At 37.4% G+C, this 27,948-nt stretch overlaps 1 protein-coding gene across 1 annotated transcript in view; it reads left to right on the forward strand.

Annotated features, from left to right (window-relative positions):
* The window catches only part of FOXP2 (forkhead box P2), a 371,543-nt gene that overhangs the window by 63,436 nt on the left and 280,159 nt on the right, over positions 1 to 27,948 (forward strand). The window contains exon 2 of the mRNA XM_050914983.1: positions 8,578 to 8,661. The gene's annotated coding sequence lies outside the window, so the exon portion shown is untranslated. The remainder of the gene's footprint in view (positions 1 to 8,577; positions 8,662 to 27,948) is intronic.

Raw genomic sequence — 27,948 nt, forward strand, 5'->3', positions numbered from 1 at the left:
GGAAATACATGATTTACAAGTGGATCTCTTTTGTCCATGTTCTCAGTGTCTTCTCCAAAAAACTGTGATCATCTGAGACATGGCTTTCCTTTTCATACTGGAATGTTGACTCCTTCCCAACATGTCATATATATTGATATGCACATATTCTTTATTGTAGTCTATACTGAGTTGCCTGGTGTGAACTCCATGTGTACTGATCTGTAGTTTTCTGGTTCTTTTCTGGATTTTTTAGGATTGATTTCATATTTGCCACCTTCCTTTGACAGTAAGACAATTTGAAGCAGGCTTTTGTCCATTATTATAAGTTCAGCTATTTCATACTCATGTTCCTTTAGAGCTGTTGAGGGGGATACACTCCAGTGAAATAATCTGTTAGAGCTCAGTTTGTCTTATTGTTCTTATCTTCTCCAGTGGCACTTCAATTTAACACAGATCCTCTCATGTATCTCTCTAAGGAGAGTGTCTGGCCTAGTAACTTCTCCAATCTCCTCTACCGTGGATGCAAAACCAATTTTTTTGTGGCCCCCTTCTCTCTGCCAGCTGTGGGCAGAGGCTCCTAGGTGGCTGTATGTGGGAGGCTCCTCACTAGGCCTGATCCTGACCCCCAGCCTTGGCCTGTCGCCACTGAGGTGCCTGATACTGTCGGCTGGGGCTGCCCCTGGCTGCCCCCTGGCCTGCCATGCTCCCTGGCTGAGGACAACCAGGTCCCACCCTGCCCATGAATAGCCCCCACCACTCCTGGCCCCCAGCCCATAGGGAGCTGCTGGTCCCTGCAGCTCTCTGACACCTTGTTGTGTATTTATGTTTAAGCCTCCCAGAGATTACAATCCTTTCTGTTTTCCTCACTTGGACACAACTTGGAGCTTTTAGAAGGATGCCTTTTTCTTTCTAATAACCTCCTTCATCCTGTTTGTTCATGACAACTCCCTTCTCTGGATTTTCTCAGTCTTTTTTGATAGGTTGTATGCATGACTTCTGAGTTTGCAAAAGGTGTCTTTAATCAGTCTCCGTGCCACCTGTAAAGATGTGACTCTTGTAGCTGTCCCTTTTTTCTTTCTTGTAACAAGCTTACTCATTTTTATTCAGTGACCTTCTTTGAAACAGTGGTAGGGGTTTTTTGGCTTTTGTTGCCCCTTCAAGGACATAGATTCCAATCTACATCAAAGCAGTTATTGACTGTGGCTAGAAATTTACTTTGGGTTATACCTCAATGTGATGTGTACTCGTACAAGACAGGCAGAAATATCTAACGGCCCTAATATTTATCTGCCGTACTTATAGGGACATTTTTCAGTGTTATGAAGGTGCTCTGTTTCTTAGGTGTCTTTAGGGATTGGTTCAGAACATGGGTTATGTTTATACCCTCTGTCTTTCTTGGTGTCGTCTTGGCCATTGCTGAAGGGGACTCTCTGGGTTGTTTACCATGAATGGACTGTTAACTTTCAGATGGATCTGATAATCAAGAGCTGTCATTCTCTAATTTTTGTGAAAAAAAACTGAGTCTTTGAGCTTACCCAGTAACCTGAAGTGGTCCATATGAAAATACAGCATAGCTGAAGACTTTATTGTGCATTTGTGTCTGTAGGGAGGACTGGCCTGTACGTAAGAGTTTTCTCTCCACGGTTCAATGTAGCTCTTGAGTAGGGAACCAAGGAGCGGATGACAGAGATGTGTCAGCAGCGTCCTCTAGAGAGGCCTCTTACTCAGGTCACTAGGCAGGGTCTCTGAGAAGAAATATGCCATCAAGGACATAAAACTCTTCTTTGCAAAAGACACAATAAATGAAGTCATGCCAAACGTCAGTTTTAGGGTAGGGACCTCTGTGAGGATCCAGTCATCTTACGGACATTTAGTTTGCGAAAATTCTGTGTAGCTAACCATGGTGGTCATATCAGTCTTGAACCAACCTCATAAGCAGGTAAGCAGTCCTTGAAGTGCCCAGACTGAGGTGTGGTAAGGCCATGGGATCCCCCTGGAAGCCCCATGCTGATGAGGGAGTAATCCACTGTTCAGCCAAAGTGGGAAGCACCTACTTAGCAGATGCTGTGAACAGTAAGCTAATGGAGATGATAGCAATTGGCGGGACAATTGCCTGTCTTTATTTTCATGGTGGCTTTTTTGGCAGGAGATTGTGGTTGCCCAAGTAGGTTATCTTAGAACCTCCTTGTTTGTTAGGGTTTGTTTGTTTGGTTGGTTTTTGTTTCTTTTGTTTTGTGTTTTGTTTTTGTTTTGTGTGTGCATTTTTGAGTTTTTCTTCCATTTTTCCACAGTTTATTTGGCTTATTTATCTTCTTTTTTTCCCTGTTTTCCTTTTGATCTTTAGAAGCTCAAGGGGTGTGTGTGTCATGTTTGTTGGCAGTTTGTGGATTTTTTTGTGTATTTTGATTGATAAGGTGGATTCTGCATTGTTGGGGGGGGTGGAGTTTAACTGTTATGTGTTTCTTTTCCCTTGGAAGTTGTTTGTGTGGCTGTTTTAATTTTGTTGTTGTTTTTGTTGGGTTTTCAATTTATTTATTTAGATGAGATTTTTGTGAGTTGGGGAAGAAACAGGAGGAGCTAGAGCTCCGACTGCAGATACAGAACTACGGTGTCATTGGAATAAACTGCGAAGTGGCAGAACAACTTGAATGGTGGGAGTTCAGTGATGGATGGATGCAAGCTCTACAGAAGAGTCAGGCAGAGAAGGGTTGGGAGGGTTGCCCTTTACATGAAGGAGCTCTTATGTGTGAGGGCTTTGATTCAATATAAGGGAAAAGATTTTCAATGAAAGGACAATTATGCTGCAGGACACGTTGCCTAGAGAAGCCAGGTTGTGGAATTGCGTTTTTTGAAAGTTTTGAAGATGCATGTGGCTGATGTCATAAGTGACCCAGTCTAAATTCAGGTGCTGCTTTATGCAGTTTGGACTAGACAACTTCCTAGTGTGAGTGAATGAGTCTGTGATATGGTGCATGCATCATGGCAGAAGGGTCAGGTGCTCTTTGACTTTATGCGTTACTGATTTATAAATCTGTACGTATGTCTCCTTACAAGAACAAACTAGATATGTGAGACAACCCAGGATGATCACCATGAATGTGCTCTTATGAGATAATACTTTTAAAAATTGTTACTTCTACATTCTCATCTGATAGTATTCCTGAATCCCTTCTAATCATGTCACATGAGAAAATGGGAGAATCAGATTGTAATTCTGGGAATAATTCACAAAATTGCAGTGCCATTGTGTTTGTGGTATTGTAGATTGAACTATTTAGGAATAGTTAATTGCCTTCATTTTTGTTTATATTCTTCTCCCCCAATTACTGTAGGCTGCTGCAGTTTATTATGATAAGAAAATTCAACAAGTGGAAAGTGGTTCTTCTCTGGGCTGTCTTACAATAAATTATGTATTTTCAGAAGACGGACAGACATGCCTGAAGATAAAGTAAAGCATGGGATCTGTGCACGTTGGATAAATTGTTCAGAAATTTCCATGAATATGATATTGGTATCGTGCATACTTATAAGATTAGTGGGGTTATCTATCATGTAAGGGCAAGTCAAGCAACTTAGACTTGCCTCAGGGGTGGTTTAGTCTTTATACCCAACTATTCAGACAATGCTGCTGTAGAGGTTTTGGAAGAGAAGACTGAGGAGGGGCGATTTTTCCATTGCTCCAGGCTTCCCGTTTATTTGTACTGTCTCCATTTTCTCCAGTGTGCCCTGATAAGTACAGGTAATCAGTGTCCCATTAATCTTAGGATAAGTAAGACCTAAATGGAACACCTCCCCTCTCTCCAGCCCCTCCCTTCCAAGAGGAGTTATATGTAACCTGTACATCAGTTACACAGTGAATGGGACATATCGGAAGTAGATGACATATTTAGTCCATGTCATCATTTTTTTCTGTCACCGGGCAATTTCCAAGGCATTAAATACTAGATTTTTAATGCTTTTCTGTAAATTTTATTATTTTCCTTGACCTATTTCTTTGCATAGTTGCGTGTTGTCTTGATTAATTGAGTGTAGATATTTTGATTAGCAAATTCCATGTAGTGAAAATTCAAGATTACTTTTAGTGGTATAGAATATAATGTGAAATTTTGTAAGTACATAGCATTTGTTAAAAATTTTGGAAAAGATATAGCTGGGGAAGGTTGACAGCTCAAGAAGCACTCAGGAATTCATTATTTTCTCTGTGCCAGGTGAAAAAATCATTGCTTCTCCCACCACCACAGTACTTCTGTTTGGACCCACTGATAATGTAACAAAATCCAGCCTTCATTTGTCTAAGTAGTAATGTAGAGTAGCATGTATAAATTGGCTAATGAGATCACAGTAGTATGAAGGTCTTTTCATAGGCTCATTTAACTTTGGAATGATTATAAAACATAACTACTAATTTATTTTGCATGTTCTTGTTAATTATAATGGCATTCAGTAGTGCTCATCTGGTTATGAGCTTCTGAGTATTTCTCTGTCACAGAAATTGTCTAACTGAATACTTGGATTCAGGAAGAAAAGGAGTATTTTTTTTTTTTTCTATTTGCAGTTCTGTAATTTACATAATATTCTTTAAAAATGCATTTTTTTGTCATGTAAATTGATGTCTTGAAGTAGTTTAAATATAACTAAAAATACATAGTCTGACTATTAAGTAACTTTAAACATTTTTATTTCATACTTTTAGAAGATATACATTATAGATTGTGTGTAAATGATGTATTTTCAAATGAAATTCAGGAGGTCCCATTGACATAGTGCAATTTAAGACTTGCTCAGAAGTCCTATTATGAATTAATACTTCTTTTGTTTTTAATTGCATGGAGGGCTATACAATGGGAAGGTGGAAGCTATGGATACCAGTGAATGTGTATGCCTTTAAAATAATAGTCAGTCTCTCTAGCGAGTAATTCTTGCTTTACTGAAACCAGTTGTGTCTTTGGCCCAATCTATCTGATTCAAAACACGTGTATCTAAAGATACCTTATATAGGTGGCCCTCAACCATGTTCTAAAATATTCCTGAATGCTTCGGTGAGTAGTACTTCATTGGAATTTTTTATACAAATACTCACTTAAAGCAGTAGTGCACAGTTTGAGCCATTTTTACTATAGAAAAGACATGAACAAGTAGGTCTTATGTGAAATAGAGACACATCGGAATGCCTGTTGATCTATCAAATAGTAGAACTGCTTAAGAGCTGTAGCACACTTTGGTGGGGTTATTTACATTTTAAAAAATACCAAAGGCCAAGCAAGGCAGGATAATGAATAAGAGCATGTAGTCTCAAATCAAAATGTTGTCATAGAGGCAGTGTTCAAACATGTAACAGGTAAACTTAGCCTAATGATTTGTGATCTAAACATAAAATGAGCGAAGAATTGAATGCAACAAATAAATTAATGAGTTAAAGGGAATGGTTTGCAGCACATGGGCATTGTATTCGTTTATTTAAGTCAAGTTTCAAAGGAATGTCTTCATCTAGGAATGAATGTGGCTTTCATTTTGAAATAAATTATTTTCATATTCTAGTGATTTCTGAAACAACTGTGACAATTCACATAAATAAGAGCCAAATTCTGTTAGTTGTGCTCATAGTGAATATTGCTTTATTTTGTAAGAAGTCTAGTGCAGCATATCGTATGACAAAATGCTACCTAAACTGCATAAAGTTGTCAGTGTTGCAAAGGCATCTATCACCTATCTATCTTCTGTGCTAGGTGGGTGATCGTAATTGTTACACATTTTATCATTTGGAGAAAAATTTATTAGAATTCCTCTAAACCTACACTTTAATGAGTGTCTACATATCAGATTAATTCAGTCGTTGACCAGTGCGCTTTTCCTTTCTCAGATATTGCAGAAATTTGTGGTATTTGCTTGTTTGACTCAAATTTTAGGGACCTGAATGGGAAGTCAAAGACGAGTGACATGCAGGTAACTTTCAATTCAGTTGTATTCTACTGTTCACATGATGAGAGTGTTCCTGCCTGAGTAAACAATACTACATTGAGCTGCCAGAATTGCTTGAACTTTCATCCACTGCAACTGTATTTAAAAAAGAAATTCTGTCAGGATGCTTTTAAGGCTTTGGTTGGCAAGTTCTGTGAATTTGATTGTAAACTTTTAAGGTTCGGATGGAATTCAGATGGAATTGTTAGATATTGAAGAATAGAAAAAATATCTCTGTAAGCACTGTCAGTATGGGATAGGTACACAATGACATTGAAGATCTACCTGCTGTGGTCCAAGGGGTGGAATGTGCTGGGTCAGTTGGAGGGAAGGTAGAGATGTTATTGTGAAACTGGAATAACTGGAATGATTCAGGTCCAGGTTTTAGGATGCAAACAAAAATCAAAACAAATCAATGTTTATAACAAAGGTAGTATTATTTTTAAGAGGCAGCTGCCTTTGTCAGGTAAAACACACTTGAATGTAGCAAAAATGAAACATAGGTCAAAAGAAAAGTTTCTAAAGGTGAAGATTTGTACCGGTAAAAAGAAAGTTGATAGGTAAGGCCTGCCATCCATCTGTGACATATCCGTCACATCTACTACGGGCGATCCTGCCCATTTTAAATATTCCTTACTGACTTCTGAAAAATTGTAGAAATCCTGATAATTCAAAAAGACCAAAGATAAAATTTTAATAAGACTACCGAGTGTGATTGTTTTCATATTAAGAATAATTACAATAAAATGTTACCGAAATTTCTTCTAAGAAGGCTGTAGCTCGCCAAAATAGGTCATGTTTTGACGTAAGATTTGATATATCATAACTATCTTGGCTTTCTTTCTGAGCTGAAGCAAAATGTGATGTTTAATATGATCCAAGCTAAGAAAACTGATTATCTGAAAAATTTTTGACATAAAGGAGTATAGGAAACAAGAGAAATACAGAATATTGATGTTTGAGGCTTACATATTAACATCTCTCAACAAACCACATGTATTGTTGAAGAAATAACCATAAGGTGTATTTCTGTCTAGACTTCAGGTGCACAAGAAACTTCCAAGTTTTAGAGGCATAGCTACACCTGCAAACTTTTAATGGGAAATAGGAGAGCAAGGTGAATGCTTCTCTCTCAATTGGTTGGACATTTCCATTCTGGATCCAGGGTGACCACATGACCATCAAGCAAAGTTTCATTGACACATATTTTACTTTCCAACAACTTTTAAGAATTGTCACCCACCTTCACCTCCTCATATTTGCCTTAGGATCCTTACCTGTTTTTAACATTTTCTTCTTTTTTCTCTTTGTATTAAGAGCTCATAAGATTTCCTTCTCATTTCCCAGTGCTGTCATACTGTGCAGGGGTTTCATGTAGTGTTTATTCCTCCAGCCTGTCATTCTTTGCTCTTCCTTCTTCACTTGCTCTACTACAGAGGCTGCCAGGTAGCTTTCAGTTTTCTAGGAACTTCGACCTTCCCAGCAGGTTTTGTTACACTCTACAAACAAAGGAAGAAGTTAGAACTGCAGCTCTTAAATGTCCAAACATATTGTAACAAAGTGTGTATTAATAATGCCAGTTGGAACGCAGATTTTTTTTTTTAAACTGTGGGAAAGCAGTCTTTTCTTTATAAAATTCTACATTCATTTTACTCTTCAGTCTGCTTCTGTCTGACCTTGTCAGTAAGGGAGAATTGCCAAGAGGCACCATCAAGAGGCTGGTAGGATCAACTTTAGAAGTAGCAGAGTTTCAGGCATTAAGGCTACGTCTATATTAGTAAATTAAACAACACTTGGAAATATTTCCAGGTCTCTGCCACAGTTTTGGTCTTTGCAAACTGACATTTTTCCAGAAAATTCCCAGACATTTATTCGACCACCTCCGCTAGACAGTTTGCATGCAGCCCCTCTGTTTCGGAGTGTATATGGGTATACTAGCATAGAGGTAGGATTACCTGTGCCAGTTGATTTCAGCAAAGAGAAATGTGCTCAGGCAGATGTAATCTAAATATACTTTCTATGGACCTGCAAGGTCTTTATTTCTTCTGCCTTGTTCAACCTTCTCCCTTCAATGCAGTCTTGCAGTCTCAGCTTCAAAGCTGTTTTTTTCTTTTTACTTGTCCTTTTGTCCTTCCTAAAATGCATATAGATTTAAATTTCATTGGCATGCTGTCTCCCAGCTTCCTTCAGATGACCCTGTGAACTTATTGGTAGTGATACTGTGTGCAGTTCTCTGTCTGGAACAAAGTACTTCAAGGAAGCCTCCCTCTTGATTGTCTTTAGGTACTTTAATAATAAAAATAGAATAAAAAAAATAAGACTGGACTTTGAGTGATGCCTTCTCTGTCTCTCTACTGCAACGCAGAAACTTGATAAACAGTTATATTTCTTTGTGGACTACACTGAAGCTGACTACTTGTTAAGAGAATCTTTCAGCTTGCTCAGTGTTTCAACCAAAATGTTTATGTCAAAATAGAAAAATTAAAAATTATAACTCCTTTCTTTTTCTTTCAGAATACTTACGAATCAGCTTATGCATATCTGGCACTAATTAGAGGGTGTGATAAAGCCAAATTCTATTTTGTTTTCATTAAATGATGTCTAAATAGCTGTAAACATTTCTCTTTGTCTTGTCAGGATGGTGGTACTGGAATTGATTTTGAACATCACTTCAGCTCAAGGTTGAAGTTAAAAGGTCTTTTTGAGGCTTAGAAGAAGTAGGTGAGTACAGGTCAAGCATCACAAATCTTTGAGTATTAATTTTTGCAACTTTCTTTTGTTCTGGAACTGCTGTTCTTGCTTACCAGTCCATATTGAAATAGCTGATCTCTGCTTCCTCTGATTCACTGAGATGTATGACTGCTTGTGTTATGACTAGGTAGCAGAGAGTATTTAAGTCATATAGGCTCTCCCTACATGCTTTTTCAGTGCTTGCCACAAAAATAAGTGAAAACATGGTTCTCTCACCAAGGTCTCTGGAACTCTGGAGTTAAGTTCCACTGTATAGTTTCATTACATCAGCTGCATTAGGAGTATGATAATTAAGCTAATTTGGTTAGAAAATACTTTATTCAGACTATATTTGTATAAATATTTTTTGTAATAAATTAAAATTTTAAAAAGCAAGATTAAATAGTAATGAATCCCTCAGTTTGGATATTCCTAGTTTCCTGAAACCGGGATGATCTCTGTTCCATTGGTAACGAGGAATATTCCGTGATGTCAAGGACCGTGAGTTCAAATCTTGTTTCAGCTGCTTTGTGTGTTAACAGTCTGAACCTGCCTGTGAAGAAACACTGTTAGTGGGTATAGTACCACCCTGGGACTTGGCATGCCTACACTGAATACCTTGCTTTGCTCCAGACCTTCACAGCTATCTTGAGTGAATCACGTACAATGGGATATCAGGTTTTTTACCTTAGAGAGATCTGGAAAAGGACATTCTGAAGGAATTAGCATAAGATGACAGCTTAGCAAGCCACTCGCATCTATTTCAGATTTTTCATACTTGCTGTTGCAACAAAGAATTAGTCTACGTGTTGAGTGTTGCAATTGTTCACATTTTGCTTTTCCTACAGAGGTAGAAAACTTCTTGAGAATGTTTCCAGAATTTTTCCAATTCAAAACTTTAGGCAATATTTTAATGTATAAATTGCAAAATATGCTCAACTGGTGCCTGATACTAAATCTTATAGATGCAGATTTCAACAGGGTACAACAAACTAACTCACCATAATAGGAACCAGGCCCAATTGCCTCTATGTACACCACTGTTTCCGAAGTGAATACGTATTGTTTCCCTGTATGCCATGTGCAGTAACTGCTAAGGTATTATGAAATATTCAGATATACGGTTGTGGTTTAAGCCCAGCTGGTAACAAAGCACCAGGCAGCCGCTTGCTCACTCCTCGCCCCGGACGGGATGGGGAGGAGAAAATACAACAAAAAGCTCGTGGGTTGAGACAAGGACAGGGAGGGATGACTGACCACTTGTGGTCACAGGCAAAACAGACTCGATTTTGGGGAAAAATAAACGAACCAAATCAGAGTAGGATGATGAGAAATAGAACCATATCTTAAAAACACACCTTCCCCTCACCCCTCCCTTCTTCCTGGGCTCGGCTTTGCTCCCAGTACCTCTACCTCCTCCCCCTCCAGCGGCACAGGGGGATGGGAATGGGGGTTTTGGTCAGTTCTTCCCACATTGTCTCTGTGGGTCCTTCCTCCTCAGGGGGAGGACTCCTCACTCACACTCTTCCCCTGCTCCAGCGTGGGGTCCCTCTCACGGCGGTCAGCCCTCCACGAGCTTCTCCAACGCGAGTCCTTTCCGTGGGCTGCAGTCCTCCACGAACTGCTCCAGTGTGGGCTTAACTACAGAGTCGTGGCCTTCTCTGGGCCCAGCCACCTGCTCCGGCGTGGAGTCCTCCATGGGCTGCAGGGGAATCTCTGCTCCACCGTTAACCTCCATGGGCTGCAGGGGAATCTCTGCTCCACCGTTAAACCTCCATGGGCTGCAGGGGGACAGCCTGCCGTCTCACCACGGGCTGCAGGGGAATCTCTGCTCTGGCACACCTCCTCCCTCTCCTTCTTCACTGACCTTGGTGTGTGCATGGTTGTTTCTCTAACATCCCACTCCTCTCCTCACTGTAGCTCCTCTTCTTCTTCTTCCATCTTCTTCTTCCTCTCCTTCTCTTTTTACTGTAGCTCTTCTTCTTCTTCTTCTTCTTCTTCTTCTTCTTCTTCCATCTTCTTCTTCTTCTTCTTCTTCTTCTTCTTCTTCTTCTTCCTCCTCCTCCTCCTCCTCCATCTTCCTCCACCCTTTTACTCTTTACCTCAGCAGACTTTTCCCTTTCTTAAATATGCTATCACAGAGGCGCTGCCACCATTGCTGATTAGCTCGGCCTTGGCCAGAGGCGGATTTGAGTTTGGAGCCGAGGAAGCTTCTAGTAGCTTCTTCCCATTGCTGATTAGCTTGGCTTTGGCCAGAGGCGGGTCCGAGTTTGGAGCCGGGGAAGCTTGTAGAAGCTTCTCACAGGAGCCACCCCTGTAGCCCTTCCCCCATTACGCAAATCCAACACATATATCTATATACTCCATAATATTTATATATCCATCTTCAGGAAGTGATGGCTCAGAAGGGCAAGAAAAAAAAGTAGTTCCAGAGGAGTTAATGATGGTGAGAGTAATTAGTGCTGGAACTATGTTTATAACAAGTTTTCTTAAGTTTCACCCTCTGGGAGGAAGCACAGACCTTTTTAACCTAATTCAAAGCAGCACAAAACAAGACCGTCCTGGTATGTGTTTCACTCTGACTGTCTTTACCCACTGAGTAATAAGAAAGGAAAATTCCTTTCTTCCGATTTAACTTCACCTGTTTCCAAGGACTTGAGGCACTGGCCTGAAGGGTACAGTATGAATATGGTGAAACCATAAAAAGAAGAAAAGATACAATATTAGCTTTAGCAATATTGTAAATCAAAGGATATACAGCACTGTACAGGGCAACACTAGATGTTACTGGCATCACATATAAATTTGTGTATGGCTGTATGTTAATATGTAGTAATATATTTGTAAAACAGTGTTTTTTCTTACATTACCCAATGGAGAAAACAGTAAAGAAGGTCAGATTCTTTGCTTTCTAGGTAGCAATGGAAATATGACTGGATTTCTATCACATATTTATACATGTCTGAATGGTGTAACTTGTCCGTAGTAATACTAGATAGTTTCTTCATAGACAGTGTCAGTATTTTGGAGAACTGTTTCATTTGATAGAAACTGTGTAGTAATTGTGTAGTAATTGAAATCTGGTGAGCCAGCAAGAGATTTTTATTTTTTAAAGGAAACTTTTTTCTGGAAATTTAATATGTTCTGTACCAAATAATGTCAGAAATGCAGTAATACTGATTTGTGCATCTATAATAGTTGGCAGTATCATTTTATTGAATTCCAGTATGTCTGGAACTTAAGGCATATGGAGGAAAGTAACTGTTACTCTGTTTCCTCCATTATTTTCTTCCATAACTTTAAGTTAAATACAATCTATAAAAATGCTTTCTGTAAAGGAAGCCAAAATCTCTTTGGCCTTTTTAGCACTAGTCTCTATTTCTTGCAGTATGTGAAAGTGGAGAGGGAATGTTTTTGTAGTCCATGAGGAAACAGTAGTAAATTCTGAATGCTAGTTCTTCAGTATGTCATTTAGAGTTGATAGTTTTTTATGGCAGGACATGGTGTCTTTGCACGGATTGAAAACTGGGATTCAGTCATAAAAGTAGTGATAGAAATACATAAAAATAAAATTGCATTCATGAGTACATTTTTAATTAACAGAGAGAAAAATTCTGTTTGCTTTCTGTCCTGTCTTTCAATAGACCACTTAACTGTTTAGGAGTATGTTTTAGAAAACTGAGTTAGAGCTGGAAAAACTGAAACCAAGACAAAAATCCATATTGGAAACATGTGAAAGCAGAGAAAAAATGTTCCATTTTTGGACTGATGGGTTAAATGGACACTTTTGGGAACTATTAGTGGTACAGTTACATCTGGATTTTCTGAGTTAATTAGGCTTTGGAAAAAAACTAAGGGAGTTTTCTAAATATGAATATTTTCTGTGTTAGTGAACTGAATTGTAGTTGTGGTATTAATTATTGTTAAATTGATCTAGCTCTTCTGTCCTATATTGGCACTTTGTGGAACAGGAGACATTGTGCTCATTCCTATTTCTTCCTGGTACTGCAGGACTTTAAACAGCACAACTCATGTCCACGTATTGTATGTATATGCATTTTGTATACCTACCAAATATTCAGTCTCTCTATATATGTTTATTTTGCATAGGGCAAACATAATCATATTGTTAGATTAGTACAAAAGTACATCTCATCTAGTTATCTTGCAGCTGAACTGGAACTGTCTCGAGACTTACATAAGGACTCATTGCTGGTGATCATGTTGATGACCGATGTGTGAAACATTTGCTGTACAAGTCATTCCATCAGCTGGATAATGGATTGGCATTAACTTTGTCCACAAAGAAGGCTAAGCCTTCCACATGTCTGGTCAGAAGGCAAGTAAGTTTTGATACTGCCATAGGTGAAGGGGAGGACGATATACAGCATAATGCTGAAAGGTAAAGAAGGTATCTGCTTTCCAAGAAGCAATTGGATGGGAATTGATGGGCTTTGTCTTCAATCTGGTTTCCACCAGGAAGAGTCTGAAACATAAACAGTACTTTACATTTTAATGGAATTGTATTAGAACAGAGACACTGTTTATTGTAGAGTTTTGAATTATCTTTCCAGGGTGATTGTGAATAGTTGTAAATTACTGATTTGGGCGAACCTGAAGGCAACTTTTGTCAAAAAGTAGTTTACATTGATAGAATTGAATTTGTGGCCTGGAACTATGAGGTACTAAATTTTTGCTATAATTATACAAAGTATTAAACTATGGATTTAAACTGGCCAGCTTTTCAATTCAGCTGAACATTAAGTACAGTCTTAATGGTCTGATTTGCTGGGAAGAGCACTATTACAATAATCTGCTTTTTACAGCCCATATCAAATATGAACTTGCATCGCTTATTACAAAGTTTGTGCTTTGGGAGATATTTTCACGGCATCTAGGAGTGATGCCCCACATTTGTTGGAATTAGTCCTTAATGATACTGTCTTCAGAAATGAGTTATTGCTCAAATACAGTGATTGTTTTGTGGTTTCTAGCGTAGAAATTTTCAAGGAAAAGCTAGTTGAAATCTGATGTTTTTTCAAGTAATTGTATGAAATGAGGAGAGATGGTGTGCATCTTAATAATTTTATGATTCTTTCTTCTATGTGACATGAATGAGAGAGGTGAGAACTCTTAATTTTTAACTGAACTGAATACAGGTTTCTAAATGTGGCCTGCTTGAGAACAGAGGACCATTACTGTAGTTGTCATGTAAAATAAAGTTGGAGTCTGAAGCTCCTTTTTAGCTGTCAGCTTTATTAAGGAGCTACTGGTGTGTTGAACTAGGCACACGCATTATATAAGCAGTGTATGGTAGTGTCTAGGGAGAATTTTCTCTCTCTTCACTGCTGCTTTATTAGGTCTCGCTCACTCATTCACTGTTGCCCTGTCTTACTCCAGCTTTCTGGCTGCAGCTCACAGCACAGTAGGTCTAATGTGGATTGACGCCTTTGCCAGAGGACTGATTGAAACTTGTGTCTCATAGTTGCTAATGCTCACTCAACCATTTTATTGAAGATAAAGTAAATAAAATAGATTGCCATATGAGAATTCTCTGAAATCAAATGGAATAATTTGACAAGTTTAAGCCCATGAAAAAGCCAAAGCATTGAAACAGATGGGAATACTTTTTATGCACAATATACCAGGAAAAGGTGTCTGCTGGCTTGATGTTAAACTGTTAATGGCTTTTACCGAAACCATAATTGTTGAAAATATTATCATCATTTCCAATGGAATTTCCATTGGTGTTTACATTGTTACTTCTCTCAAACAGAGGTTTTTTTTTAATTTAAGAGTAATGGATATATTGATTTTATTTTCTTATTGCTTCTGATTCTTTAAGAGACTGGTGATAGATAACCAGTCTCTTAAAAGTTAATTTAAAAAAAAAAAAAGAGATTAACTGAGGGTGAGTTTATTATTTGAAAAAATAATTCTGTGAAATAATGCGAAATGGTTTGTTACTTTTATAGTTTTTTAATAATCACTAAGTGACATAATTTTGCATATTACAAGTAAAGTTGCTAAAATAAGCCCCGACATTTCTAAAAGTATGTGTGATACAGTACACAAAAAATATGAACTGCTAAAGCTGTTTTGACAAACTGTTTAGAATAATGGTCAACAAACCCCAAATATTCTTCACAACACTTTTATTTTATAAAGAATTGCTGTAGATGAGCAGTGTAATATGTCCGTGTTATTTTTAGAAATAAGATAATACATAATAACAAGCGAGTTAAGATGAGACAGATAACATATACCTCTTATTCTTTTATCTGGATAACAATGAGAATTGGTCTTTTTAGTCACACTAGTGGGTTCCTTCTTACTAGCTGGACCACTTCTTCAAGAAAGCAAGACACCTGTGTTTTAGTTTAGTACAATAAATTATGTCAAACTCACTTAGAGTTAATAAAGGAAATAAATATAAGTTAAAAATATATGAACAAAGTTTGCAAATGCAGTCTCGGTTTTCCACCTTGAAAATACAGTCATTTAAATACAAATACATTAATTTGCTCTTTTCTTTATGTTTAAACAAAATCTCTTTTTTTTGGTGTTAGATATCAACTATATTTTATTTTTTAAAGTTAAGAAATTTATTATAACAGATTGTGCCATTGGTACTTAATGATGGGATGCTTGTGAGATTTCACGAATATTGGGTTTGAAATAAATTATGAATGAGCTATTTGAAAATGACTTGCAGGAGTGGGTTGACAGACTGGAAAAACATAGTAAGGATGGATTTCCAGATTAACTGTTAGCCAGAATACACAGCTAGTTGTGCTGATGTGTGCAGTGGCAGGGACGGTGCTGGTCAAAATCATATTTCCAATATGATTGTGAATAAAACTAAGAAATGTGAATTATATTCTCAGTTTTTCCCATCCTGGTCATATTTTTAAGAGGGAAAATTACTCTATTGTGCTTATAATGCAGAGCACTGGCACCAGCTGTGCTCTGGAGAGGTCTTTTTTCTGTTGTTGCCATGCTGATGACTGTGTGTGTCTGGCCAAACTCTTAATGCTCTCACAGCAGTTCCAGACTTAAAATTTCAACACTTAAAAAGGAAAATTTAATGACTATGATGCCAGCAAGATAGGGCTTCCCATCATCCTGAAGGAATTCTCTTCTCATTCATTCTACGGTGCTCTTTCTGTTCCTGCAGTAGGATAAAAGGGTCATCAACAGCTTTGTCTTTCTGTGGGAGGGACTAGAGGAAGACTTAACTCTGCCACAAATGCCTGTTTTAACCCTTTCGTTCTCCTTTTCTGCTTTCTATGAAATGAAGTTCTTAGAAAGTGTTGTCTTTCAGAGGAGGCAACAGAGAACATTAGTTTAATTTGGCTTTAATTATATACATAGAATTGCCTTGGTTTTTTCTCTGGTAGGAGAGCCAAGACAAAGAATCGCTGCTCATTTCTGTGTTGTGATGTCTTTTCTATCTCTCTGAGGTTTTTCTAGTTAAATTGGAAAGCCATTAAGCATTACCACAGTTTTTGGAAGAAAATGCTGAGACCTGTGAGTGCCCCAACAAAGATTGATTTAGACAGAATAAAAGCTAATTTTATCAAGAGAAATAGAAACCTCAACAGTAGTTTACTTTGGATTTCTGTAAAACTTAAGGAAACCAAATGTGGGTTCCCGTATTTCTCAGAACAACTGATTTGTGCTGGTTTTTCCAGCATGGTCTCTTACTTGACCATATCTGAAGTAATTCTGAAAGGCTGATTTTCATGGTATTGTTTCCTATGTTTTCCAGTAACACAGTAAAAGAAATTAGCTATATTTTTGGGATGCTTTCGAAGTTACCTTATCCAGAAATCAGTCCATGATAGATGTGATGAACTAGCTATCTAAAATCCTTATTTAAAAAAAAATAAATGTAGGCAATAAAGCCGTTTGGTATGAGTAACTGCATATGGAAGAAATAACAGCAGATCTAATTCCTGAAAATAAATGGGATCTTGAAAATGGAATAGATGTTTATTTGATTGCTTTGAGAGTTAACCTCCCTAAAAAGCTGATTTTAAATGAGTTCTGTGTTTGTAAGTGGTGCTTGTTAACTGTCTTGGGGAGTGATTTCTTCTCTCCTCTGGAAAATGCATTATGGGATCTAGCAAAGAAAGACGTAATGATTTTTTTTTGATGTGGGCACTGTCATCTAGGAACTGGACAAAGATCACTGTCCCTTAGGAACTGGGCCTCAGAATTTTTAATGTAGTCTGTAAAACAGCTGTTTAGTGGTAATTGTTGTCAGTCACAGCCTACAGGAGATAGGTTTTTACTGGTGATTTGTCGGGGAAAAATGTGCTTAACTGCATCAGATTTTTTTTACAAAATTCAAATGTTCACAGTTTAATTTTTGAAGGAACTGTTACTGTTTTTTTCTGAGCTTGAGTCTTCTGGAGAAGCAAAATAGGTCATGTTTTGGTTCATATGGTGGTTATGGTCCTACAGCCAAACATATGTATAGAAATTCGAGTACCTGTATGAAGATTCAGTAAATTACGACAGATCCAGTGAAGGTTTTGCAAAAGAAAATACCGGGCCTGTAATCTTAGGCTGCAAAGTTACAACTGCTTGCTATAATTTAAAGAATATACAGTGGCTTCTCAAGAATAAGGTGTAGGGCATGGTACATTAGCATGTACAAAATAGAAATTTAATTCTAGAATCTATATATTTTGGTTAAGTATAGTTTTATAGGTAACTACAGTAATGGGAAATGGACTAATTTTAATTCAGTGTTGTTATACTTGAAGGAGAAACTGAATTAAATTTTGGTTTAGATCTATTGAAATACATATAGATGTTCCTATGCTTCTGTAATTGAATTTGCAGCCTAATATTGTTCTGTATTATTTTGGTGAAGTTAACTACTAAACATTTCAAATTAGAGCAAATGGATAGTGTGATATGACAAAGACATGTGACCTCATGTCTTAAATGTTTTGCAACTAATTTGAAACTAGTATTTATTATCTGAACAGTACATACTACAATCAGCTTGGTGAATATATAGCTTTCTTCCTTTCAAGATGGAAACTTTCTTACATGGCCACTTGCCATTAGTTTTTACTTTGTTTTCTGTTTGCTGTAAGATATATTTTCATGACATAATACAAATCCAGTTCTCTCTTTCCATCACTTATTAAAGAATTAAAACAATAACACACACAAAATTTCTACTCAACTCAGTCAAAGGCTTTTACTTTAGTTTTGGGTAGGTGTACTTTTTCTCAAATTCAATTGTTACTACTTATTTAAAAAAATAAGTTCAGAATTTTTTCATCTTTGCATCATCATCCTGTCAGAACTTCTAAACTGGAACTTTGCCTCAGACCAGTTTCTCTCTACTGGTTAAATGGACTAAATGAATGACAGCATTATTATTTATTTTATTTTTACAAATAAGGCTGATATGTTGAACCGCATTACTGAAATGAATGGAAAAATATTTAAAGATTTCTCTTATGACAGAATCATTTTGCATTTGCCTTTTTGAGCAGTAGTGTTATAAGGAATGTGGAAGGTAAGCATTCCTGTTTGTAAATCTTTGTTCCTCACTGCAGAAGTATTAGAATCATCATTATCAATAATCCTTTTAGTAACTAAAGTACATAATTATTTAATGAACAGGTGCTGCAGTTCTAGGTATCTTTGCTCTCTCTCAGAAATTCATTGTTGCTCCTACACCAGAACTTGTATTTGCTTTCTTTCTTCTTTTTCTTCTTCAACCTGTCACTTTCAAAAAGGAAAATAGAAATAAATGTGGAAAGGATCCCCAGCTGATGCAGTGGAAAATCCGTAACAGTTTAAACCGTGCTACTTGGCTTTGCAGGAAAGTTACTTAGAAATGCTCGTATGGTCGTTTTGCCAGCCCCTGAGTGGCAACAGGCAGCTCTGGCATTGGGAAGGTAACAAACAGTGGTGGAAGGAGGGAGAGGGCAGGAGCATCCTTAACTGCTGCAGCTGTTTGCAGAGTGAGCATATGTTGAAGCCCTTGAGCCTCCACAGAACATCTTTTCACAGGTCAGTGCTTAAATCACATGCGTAATACTCTCTTAAAATGAGTTTGATCTGAGCACCTGTTTATTTGCTTTTCTAAGGGAGGTTGTTCTATTGTGGAAGTCCCACAGTTATTTACTTTCCATTATAAAAGATAATGGAATATGCCAGTTAGTTACAGTAAAGTACCATTTTTTCCCTAAAATTTTGCATGTTGAACTGTTAGAAAAATGAGTAATTTCTCTATCTCTCGAAGATTTGCTGAATGCTGTAGTTTTGGACTGCATGAGAAGTGGAGATTTGAGGAAGTATTAATGTTACTGCAATCTAATAATTTATATTCTTTTAATTTTGCAATTCAGAAATATTTTTAGTTGGAGGTATTTTAAATTTATTTGATTTATTACGCCTGAAAAAGCTATATATTGGATTGATTGAATGTATTTGATAGGACAGTGTTTTGAAGTTATTACGTTATGAACTTGAATACCCTGTCCAATACTTAAAAGATCCCAGAAGATAGAGCATGTGATTTAATTACCTCTTTTTCATTTTGCGAACTTGACCTCTGTTTCCAGCCTTGAGACAAAGAAAGACAAAGTACTGTGAGCAACTGGCAGTTGATATTAAGAAGGTATCTCCCACATCTCTCTCACGTCTTGTAGTAATAGCCAGTCCTCAGCATGGATGTGGGACTTCCCCAGAAAAATTCTGTCCTTTGGCTGGCAAATTCATCTGCTGCCATACTTCTTTAGATGCCTTGTAAAAATCTTCTCTCTTTCAGCTACTGCCCCAGAAGCCTCTCTTCTCTGGGTGAGCTCTAGCTGTGCAGAAGCACCTGGGGCAACACAGGGATACTGGCCTCAGTAGGCTCCGGACGTTTTTTGAGAGTGGCTGGTTTGCTCTTCTACAAGACAGAACTGTAATATACATATAGGCTGTTACTGGTTGTGTTGTTTAGTTTTTTCAGATTTTGATTGCGAGTTTGTGCGATTGTATGTTTGTGAAAGTTGACTGAATCTGTCCCAGTTTGTTTTTGAGAAAGACGTTGGATGTCTTCTTCACGAGCTAATAAAGATTTCTTCATTTTCTAGGAAAATAACTAGAGGAAAATCCTAAGACATTCTTTAATATTTGGGATCTGAGTCTATTTGGGCAGTGAAAGGTGATGATAGCTTGCATGAAGGTGGAGGGATTTATTCTTTCTGACAATGAAGGCCTTGATTCATGACAACCCATAAGGTTATGCTGAAGTCATATGGGAATAGATACTGTCTTTTCTAGGAACCCCATGTTTTACAGAGGTGTTGGAGAGAAACTTGTAGCCATTGAGGCAAGTGATTTCAAAGTATTGGCAGTTTGTAGTAAAAACCATCTTTGCTGCATCTTTTGATTGCCTTTGCAGCTGCCAAATTTACAGGCAAAATACAAAGCTGTTCATGAAATTACAGTTGTAGGTGACTTCTTTATTAAATATTTTGGATTTGTTTCTAGTGTCAAACATTTAAGTTATTGCTATATGTTAATAGATAAAATGTCCAAATTAATGTGTAAGGTGACGAACACTGATAGTGTCTTCAAACTGTTGAAATGGCCTGTACTCATCCTCTAATAAAAAATCAGATTCCTGTAGCTATACAGGAAGTTATCAAGGAGCTTTACTTTAATTGCTTGGTGCTTTGGTATATTTTAGATTTGCTCTATGTGCTGTTCATTTTCCTTAATCCAATAACGTTGCTAGTTATTTGCACTATACTGGTGAGTGGCTACTTCTCTGAAAGCTTAACAATTAAGACTGTAGGATGACAGAACAATTTATCTGTGTATTCAAACCATGTAATAATATACAAATGAAAAGTATGTTGTTTAATTATTTGGTTTTGCCATGTTGTATTACAGTTACTGTTAAATATGACTTTTGTATTGCTAATATATAAGAAAAGAATTAAAAACAACAAAAGAAATAGGTTTGATCTCGTTTGACCTTTCTGACGTTCAGTCAGTTAAAAGGTTTGTAAGACGTTTAATTACCAAATGGTATGATCATTATTCATCTCATCATTTGATATATAACGTCAAGTGAATTGCCTCCCTGGAGTGCACTGTGTTTCACAGATCAATAGATTTAGTAAGAGCTTGAAGGAGAGCTTTATACATTCATAGAAAAGAAGGAAAAGTATATCCTCCTTGTAAAATGGCTTATGTAGTTATTCTGTGAGCTTTGCAGAGTTATTGTTTTATTTACGTCTCAGGAATACAAAATCCTGTAACATAAAGGCATTTATTAAAATATTTTAAACTTCTTTATTGAAATTAAAAAATATTGCTTCTATCTTACTCTGTGTAATAAAGTAGCTTTAAAAGTCTGTCCTGAACAGCTTCATTCAAATCTATTAAAGTAATTATACTTATTACAACGGATTTTTTGCTTTGACACAGCACAACAAACATAGTATGACAAAAGGCTGTCTAAATACACTACATGATTGCTTAAACTATTCACATTTTGTTTTTCTGTATTTTTAAATAGGTATGGTTAGTTTTGACTGATTTGGGTGGTTGTTTTTTGGTTTTTGTTTGGTTTTTTTCCTTCATTTGTTGTGTCAAGGTTATTTATACACACTTCGAGAGAAAAAGATAGAGCTTGTCCTATGCATTTATAAAAAAATTCTTATGAATTTTTTTAATTAATTGCATAAAGAATAATTACAGGTAGGATACTTCATGTTTACTTAGGCTTTTCTGGGTGTATTATATTACTCTTATCCAATATAGATGAGCCATCATATAACACCAGCTATTTGAGCATGCCTATCTGATCTCTTACCCTTGATAGAAGGGTTTTCCAAATGACTGAAGAGACTTCTAGGAGAGTTCAGGCACTAGTATTTGTTGCTCTTTTTTTCTGTAAGTTTTACCTGCTTGATTTGCTCTCTTGACTTACCAGCTTTCTGCTTAGAAAGTAAGAAAACAAAAACATCTCTTCTTTAACTCCTTCATTAATGTGGGTAAACTTTTTAGCTTAAATTTATGCCTTGTTGTTGGTCCTTGCATCAGTCAGGCACTGAGGAAGCTGTAGTTCAGCTAAGCAAATCCTCCTGGCTGTGGGACAGAAGCAACGTTTACTTGAAAATTCTACTTCCTTATTCATCTGTCACTTACAACTCATCATCTACTCAAAGATTAATTTGAATTGTGAACAATATCTAAGCTTCCTTAATCCCTTGCTCTTGTCCTTTTTCTTGAGCTGCTGTACTGTGACGGGAAGGCCGTAATTCTGAAGCTTCTTATTCCTCAGGCCTACCTAAAGTAACTCCCATTGGGAGTCGATTGATGTTTTAGCAAGGAAATTATTACCTGTTTTTGAGAACAACCTGGAAAAATTGTCAGGAGGCTTTCACACTCTTAGATGCTCACTGTGTGGAATTCTTGTGAATGTAACATCTAATTTATCTGGGCTCTTTGCACCAGCATTGTTCAAGGTCAGATGAAGTTGTGTGAAGTACAGGAAGTGTTTCTGAGATTTCATTCCTTTCTTTGTACTTGCAGCATTTTTCACCAAATTAGCAAATCAAATAATACCAATTTCATTAATAATTTAGATAGCTGGGAAATATACCACATTATTCTTTTTACTTATTTTGTGAATGACTCCTGCTGCTGCTCTTGCTTTACAACTTCCTAGAGTTTCTTTAAGGAAAAATACTAATTTAGTAGTTTCCCCTCTGCTAATGATGCAAATACTGCTTATTCAGACTGTCTCAGTAAGGGGCTAGAAGTTAAAAAGAAATGCAGGAAATCTGCAGGTTCTTCTGCTGAACCTGGACATCCAAAGACCTTTTTGTCAATGGGAACACTCAATCATAATTAGAATAATTAATGTTGGAGTTCTGTAGGAGCATCAGTTGTTTTGATGATACATTCATTTATGGCTTGACTTGACAAAGTTTGAGCCATTAAATGTACATAGAAATATGTACATTTAATTTTAAGACTGTGGATAAATATTTGGCTGAATTGTGATAGATACTTGGCATCTTTTAGGACTGTATATATCAATAGTCATTTTTTCCAAGACGTTCTTAAAGCTAGAGCAGTATTCATTTGTTGGCGTTTGCATTTATTCGCCTATACATTTGCTGCTTAGCAGTAAATAGCTTAATGTAGTATGTATTTGAAGTGCGAAGTCCATTTTGGACGAAAAATAGTAGAACTATTTAATTTTGGCATCATCTCTGTCATCATTTGATAGGTGCTGTAGATGTTAGGGTAAAGGGTTGATCAGTGACAAAGTACAGCAGTGCTCTTGAATACTGTGTTCTGGGCCCCACAATTTAAGAAGAAGGATGAAGGTCCTTGAATGCATCCAGAGGAGGGCAACAAAGCTGGTGAAAGGGCTGGAAGGAATGTCCTGTGAGGAGTGGCTGAGGACTTTGGGTTTGTCTAGCTTGGAGAAAAGGAGGCTGAGGGGCGACCTCATTGCTCTCTGTAGCTTCCTGAGGAGGGGAAGGGGAGAGGGAGGTGCTGATCTCTTCTCCCTGGCATCCAGTGATAGGACACGTGGGAACGGTTCAAAACTGCGCCAGGGAAGGTTTAGACTGGACATTAGGAAGCATTTCGTTACTGAGAGGGTGGTCAAAGACTGGAACAGGCTTCCTAGAGAGGTGGTCGATGCCCGAAGCCTGTCAATGTTTAAGAGGCTGTCGTGGTTTAACCCCAGCCAGCAACTAAGCACCACGCAGCCGCTTCCCCCTCCCCCCTCCCAGTGGGGTGGGGAGGAGGAAAGAAAAAAGTAAAACTTGTGGGTTGAGATAAGAACAGTTTAATAACTAAAGTAAAATAAAATACACTACTAACTAAGAATAATAATAATATATTAATAATAATTGTAATGAAAAGGAACACAACAACAACAACAACAACAAAAAATAACACCCAAGAAAAGACAAGTGATGCACAATGCAATTGCTCACCACCCGCTGACTGATGCCCGAGCCGTGATCGACCCCTCCCGGCCAACCCCTGCCTGTTTATATACTGGGCATGACGTTCCATGGTATGGAATACCCCTTTGGCTAGTTCGGGTCAGCTGCCCCGGCTCTGCTCCCTCCCAGCTTCTTGCACCCCTGCTTGCTGGCAGAGCATGGGAAACTGGAAAGTCCTTGGCTTAAGATAAGCGCTACTTAGCAACAACTAAAACCTCAGAGTGTTATCAACATCATTCTCACCCTAAATCCAAAACCCAGCACTGTACCAGCTACTAAGAAGAGAGTTAACTCTGTCCCAGTGAAAACCAGGACAGAGGCATTTGGACAATGCCCTTAATAACATGCTTTAACTTTTGGTCAGCCCTGAATTGGTCAAGCAGTTGGACTAGATGATCATTGTAGATCCCTTTCAACTGAAAATAGTCTATTCTATTCTATTTAAGAAAACTGGCAACAGTCACAAATAACATGTTTTCATAGTACTTTTATGAAGAGATTGCATGGATTATGAGTAGGGGAAGTGAGCTCTTTCTTTTTAGACAATATTCCTGAAAGGTTCTGCAGTGAGACACAGAAGCTTACAAGGTTCCTAAAGCACCACTGTCTTTGTCCTGCCATCCCTTAGTGACAGGGAAGCAAAGGCAGGAGCAAAAGGCAGGAGCACTTATGCTCTGGGTCTGTCCTGTCCCCTTCTAGATACTGGAACTGAAAAGGTCTCCTAGACTTTTCCTAGGGGCAAGAATGGTGTGATTTGTAATATTCCCTTTGGTCCTGTTATGAACTAAAAGAATCAATAAGGAATACATTAAAAAGGTCAACTTTTGGAGGGCATAGTATCCAGAAACCTTGGCCAAATATGATTGGAAGTTTATTCTGTATGATGCCTTTCTGAGCTGAGAAACAGAGTTCAGGAAACTATATGTATTTATTTAGACAACTTGCAGTATCACCATCATTAATCTGGAGTATTACATGTTGATACCTATTTTTTGTAGCTGTTTGAAGCACCAAGTAATGGAGTTTGCAATGTGTGATTTGCATAATTGGAGTCAAGGACAATGAAGGTCCCTGAATAAAAAACATTTAGAACCGATTTCTTTGCATTTCAAGGAGAAAAGAATCTTGAGAGACCTAAAATCCTTGAACAAGTTCCTTCAGAAATAAAGCTCAGGACAGATAGAGTAAAATCATTATATTTTGTATCCAGAAACATAAAAACTCCCATAAAAAGTGAGTTAACAGAGCCAATGTTATACAAAAAGGGTAGTTGTACACTTTTAAAACTCATGAACTAAGAAGTCTCGATTGTTTCCCCTTCAGAACATTCATGCGCATTCATTGACAGCCATAGATAATATGTACTGCAGTAAGAGAGGTAGGTGAAGCTTGCACAGTAAGTAAACTTTGCAATTAAGTCTGCTCAGTTTTTGCTTTTGTGGAAGAAAGGATAACAGACTCTGGAACCATTGATCTTCTCCAAATTGTAACCACATTGAATAGCTTTTTTGTGCTTTGTTTTGCTCTTTGGTTAAAAATTGCTGTTGGAAATTCCATAGCTATATATCTGTGACTTTCCCTGTAGTTTTTACTTTGTCATACCTGGAAACTGCTGTCTTAAGTACACATGTGGTACAGGTATGGTGAAGAAGTTATGTTTTGAGTCTGTCCCTCCTTTTTCTACAAATATTTGTGTGCGGGTATCTAAGAGGAAATTTACTACAGAAAGTATTTATAAGAAAATTAATTTATTTTTAATAATCTGTTAAACTTCAAAGCATTTGTTTATTGAAAAAGCTCTGGAAGCATCTCAGCTTAGCTGGAAGTGCAGTGTGTGGTAACTCCTGGCATGATGGGACTAAACTATAAGTAAGATTTTATTTGGATTCTCCTAATATTCTTCCTTTCAAAAACCAAACCAACAAACAAAAAACAACCCCCCCAGCCCCCCCAAAAACCCCGAAAAACCACCCAAAAAACCAAAAGCTCTGCTGTGGACGTAATGATCGTGGAAATATGACCATATGGCCTACGCAATGTTGTCTGTCTTAAATTGTTTTGCACTTAGGAGAAGAGTCATAGTATGTGTACACCTGCTAGAGGTAGCTTTAATCTCACTGTTTTGGAAAGCAGTAAGTGTGTAGTAGCTATAGTACAATCCTTACTAGGGCTCTGTAAATCCATCTGTGACAGTGAGTGTACTTACCTGCTGAAACGCATGTTACTGTGTTTTATGGATGTCTGTACAACTGGATTAACTCACGATTTTATATACCTGTATGTCCTGAAGATGTATCCTGATTTTGCAGAAAGCCTTAAGCAATATCTCTGAAATTTGGCATCCTTCATTCATTTCATACCAGAGATATTATCGGAGACCTAGTTTGTTATATTTATTGCGATTACCTGAATAGTCCAGGAGCACTTCTTAAGAAAAATGTTGTCTGTCCTGTATTATCAGCGACAGTGTCTACAGGTACTGGTATACTGTGCATCTTAACCCATAAAAGGGGACTGCAGTGCTATGAGTCAACTTCGAACTACTTTTTGTGTACAGAAATGCCCTAAAGATCAACAGCCTTTATTATTACCCTGCTTGTCCAACTGTGAGAGAAAGCAGAAGGGATTGTCATATTATGAAAACCGTCTTGCCGTGGCTGCTCATTTTGGATTCTCATCTGTGGGATGTGGAACTCATCCACTGGGAAACACAGGTTTATTGCAGTAATTTGTGGAATTATGTTTTATCGTTCATTGAACAATTAGATAAAAATCTGCAAGATAATAAATTTCTTTTTTTTGTTGTTTTTTCCTCCCTTCCCCCCCCCATAACCTTTTTCTTCAGCCAAATGAAAGAAACAAACAAAGCGGAAAAAATCTGGCAATTAAAATAAACTATATGATGGAAAAGTTACAGAAATACTGAGATTACAGATTTTCTGATCCATGTAAATAAGAATTGCTATCTGGAATTTCCAGTTATTTGAATTTGATACACTGATCTTCCAAGGTTCCCAACCTGGGGCTACACACCAATTCTCAGTTCCTGTCCCATCACTTTGAAAGTGTTGGGGGTGCAGTTTGCAGAATATTTTTCTTTTAAAATGTAGTGCTTAATCAGTGCTTGCAATTAGTATTTTGGAACCTGATTTATTAAAATACCATTGTGAGGCACAGTGTCCCTCTCAGGGAAGAGTTATGTGTGTCAATCTGTTGTAACCATTTTGTGTAAAAAGTCATTTTTTCTGTCCTGGAGCAAGTATTTCTGTCCCAAAATGTCAATAATTTTTAATTGGAAACACATAAAATGGAGAGGATATTGTAAATAGTCAGATATTGGAGACACCTTCTTGTAAATGAAATCATTTTTTTAATAAGAGTTGTGTAAGTGTGTGAATATATATATAAAAGTAACTAAAGTAATAATGCCAAATAATAAAAATGCTTTTCCAAAAGTATTACCTTTTTTTTTGATTTTAGTATGTGATAGTCATATTAGGGTCTGGTTTCTCTGTTCATCTTTAAATTAGCTGGTTTCTCTATAAAGGCAAAGTTGTTTCCTGCTTTTCTTCTGATTCTGTACTCAACACTCAATATTGGAAGTATTCCAAGGGCACTCAGGGGTGTCATTCAGCACCAGTCACTCTCCCCTTTATAGTGATCTGGGATTCCTGCAGAGTATGTCTACGTCTGTGGGACTGGAGGTACAGAGACAAATAAGTAATTGCGTATTTATTCTGGTTCTCAGGCAGGTTTTGCAGCCTGTGCTGAGTTCATCAGAGCTATGGCTGCATGGGTCACAGTGCTTGGGCTGGCTAATTTCAGGCTACCTTCAATAAGTGTGCAGAAAATGTAGTCACAACAGTGGCTGCAGTGTACCTAAACCTCAGTCTAGGTCTCTTAAGGAACATGAAAAACTAGCTTGAGCTTAGTGTACCTCTCCTCCTATCTAGAATCTATCATGCTGCTTTGAGGAGGTCTCTCTTATATCTTACTTTCTGCCTTAATAGAAGTGCAGCAGAAGTACATGCAGAATGGATGCAGCTAGTTGACTGTTTGACATTTCATAACTTATTTTAACTGAATTTGATTTTGTTAAATTGATATGAAAATATTTACATTTTATTGCCATTCAAATTTTTCACTGATTTTTCTACTGTTAATCAGCCAGATTAATGACAGCTTTTCTAGGATGGACTGAGTCATCTATATTAAATGTGATGACATGTTATGTTGTTTTTGATTAAGAAGTAGGTAAAGCGGTGTTGTAAGG

This window comes from Gymnogyps californianus, chromosome 1 (genome assembly GCF_018139145.2).
Source record: "Gymnogyps californianus isolate 813 chromosome 1, ASM1813914v2, whole genome shotgun sequence".
NCBI lineage: Eukaryota > Metazoa > Chordata > Aves > Accipitriformes > Cathartidae > Gymnogyps > Gymnogyps californianus.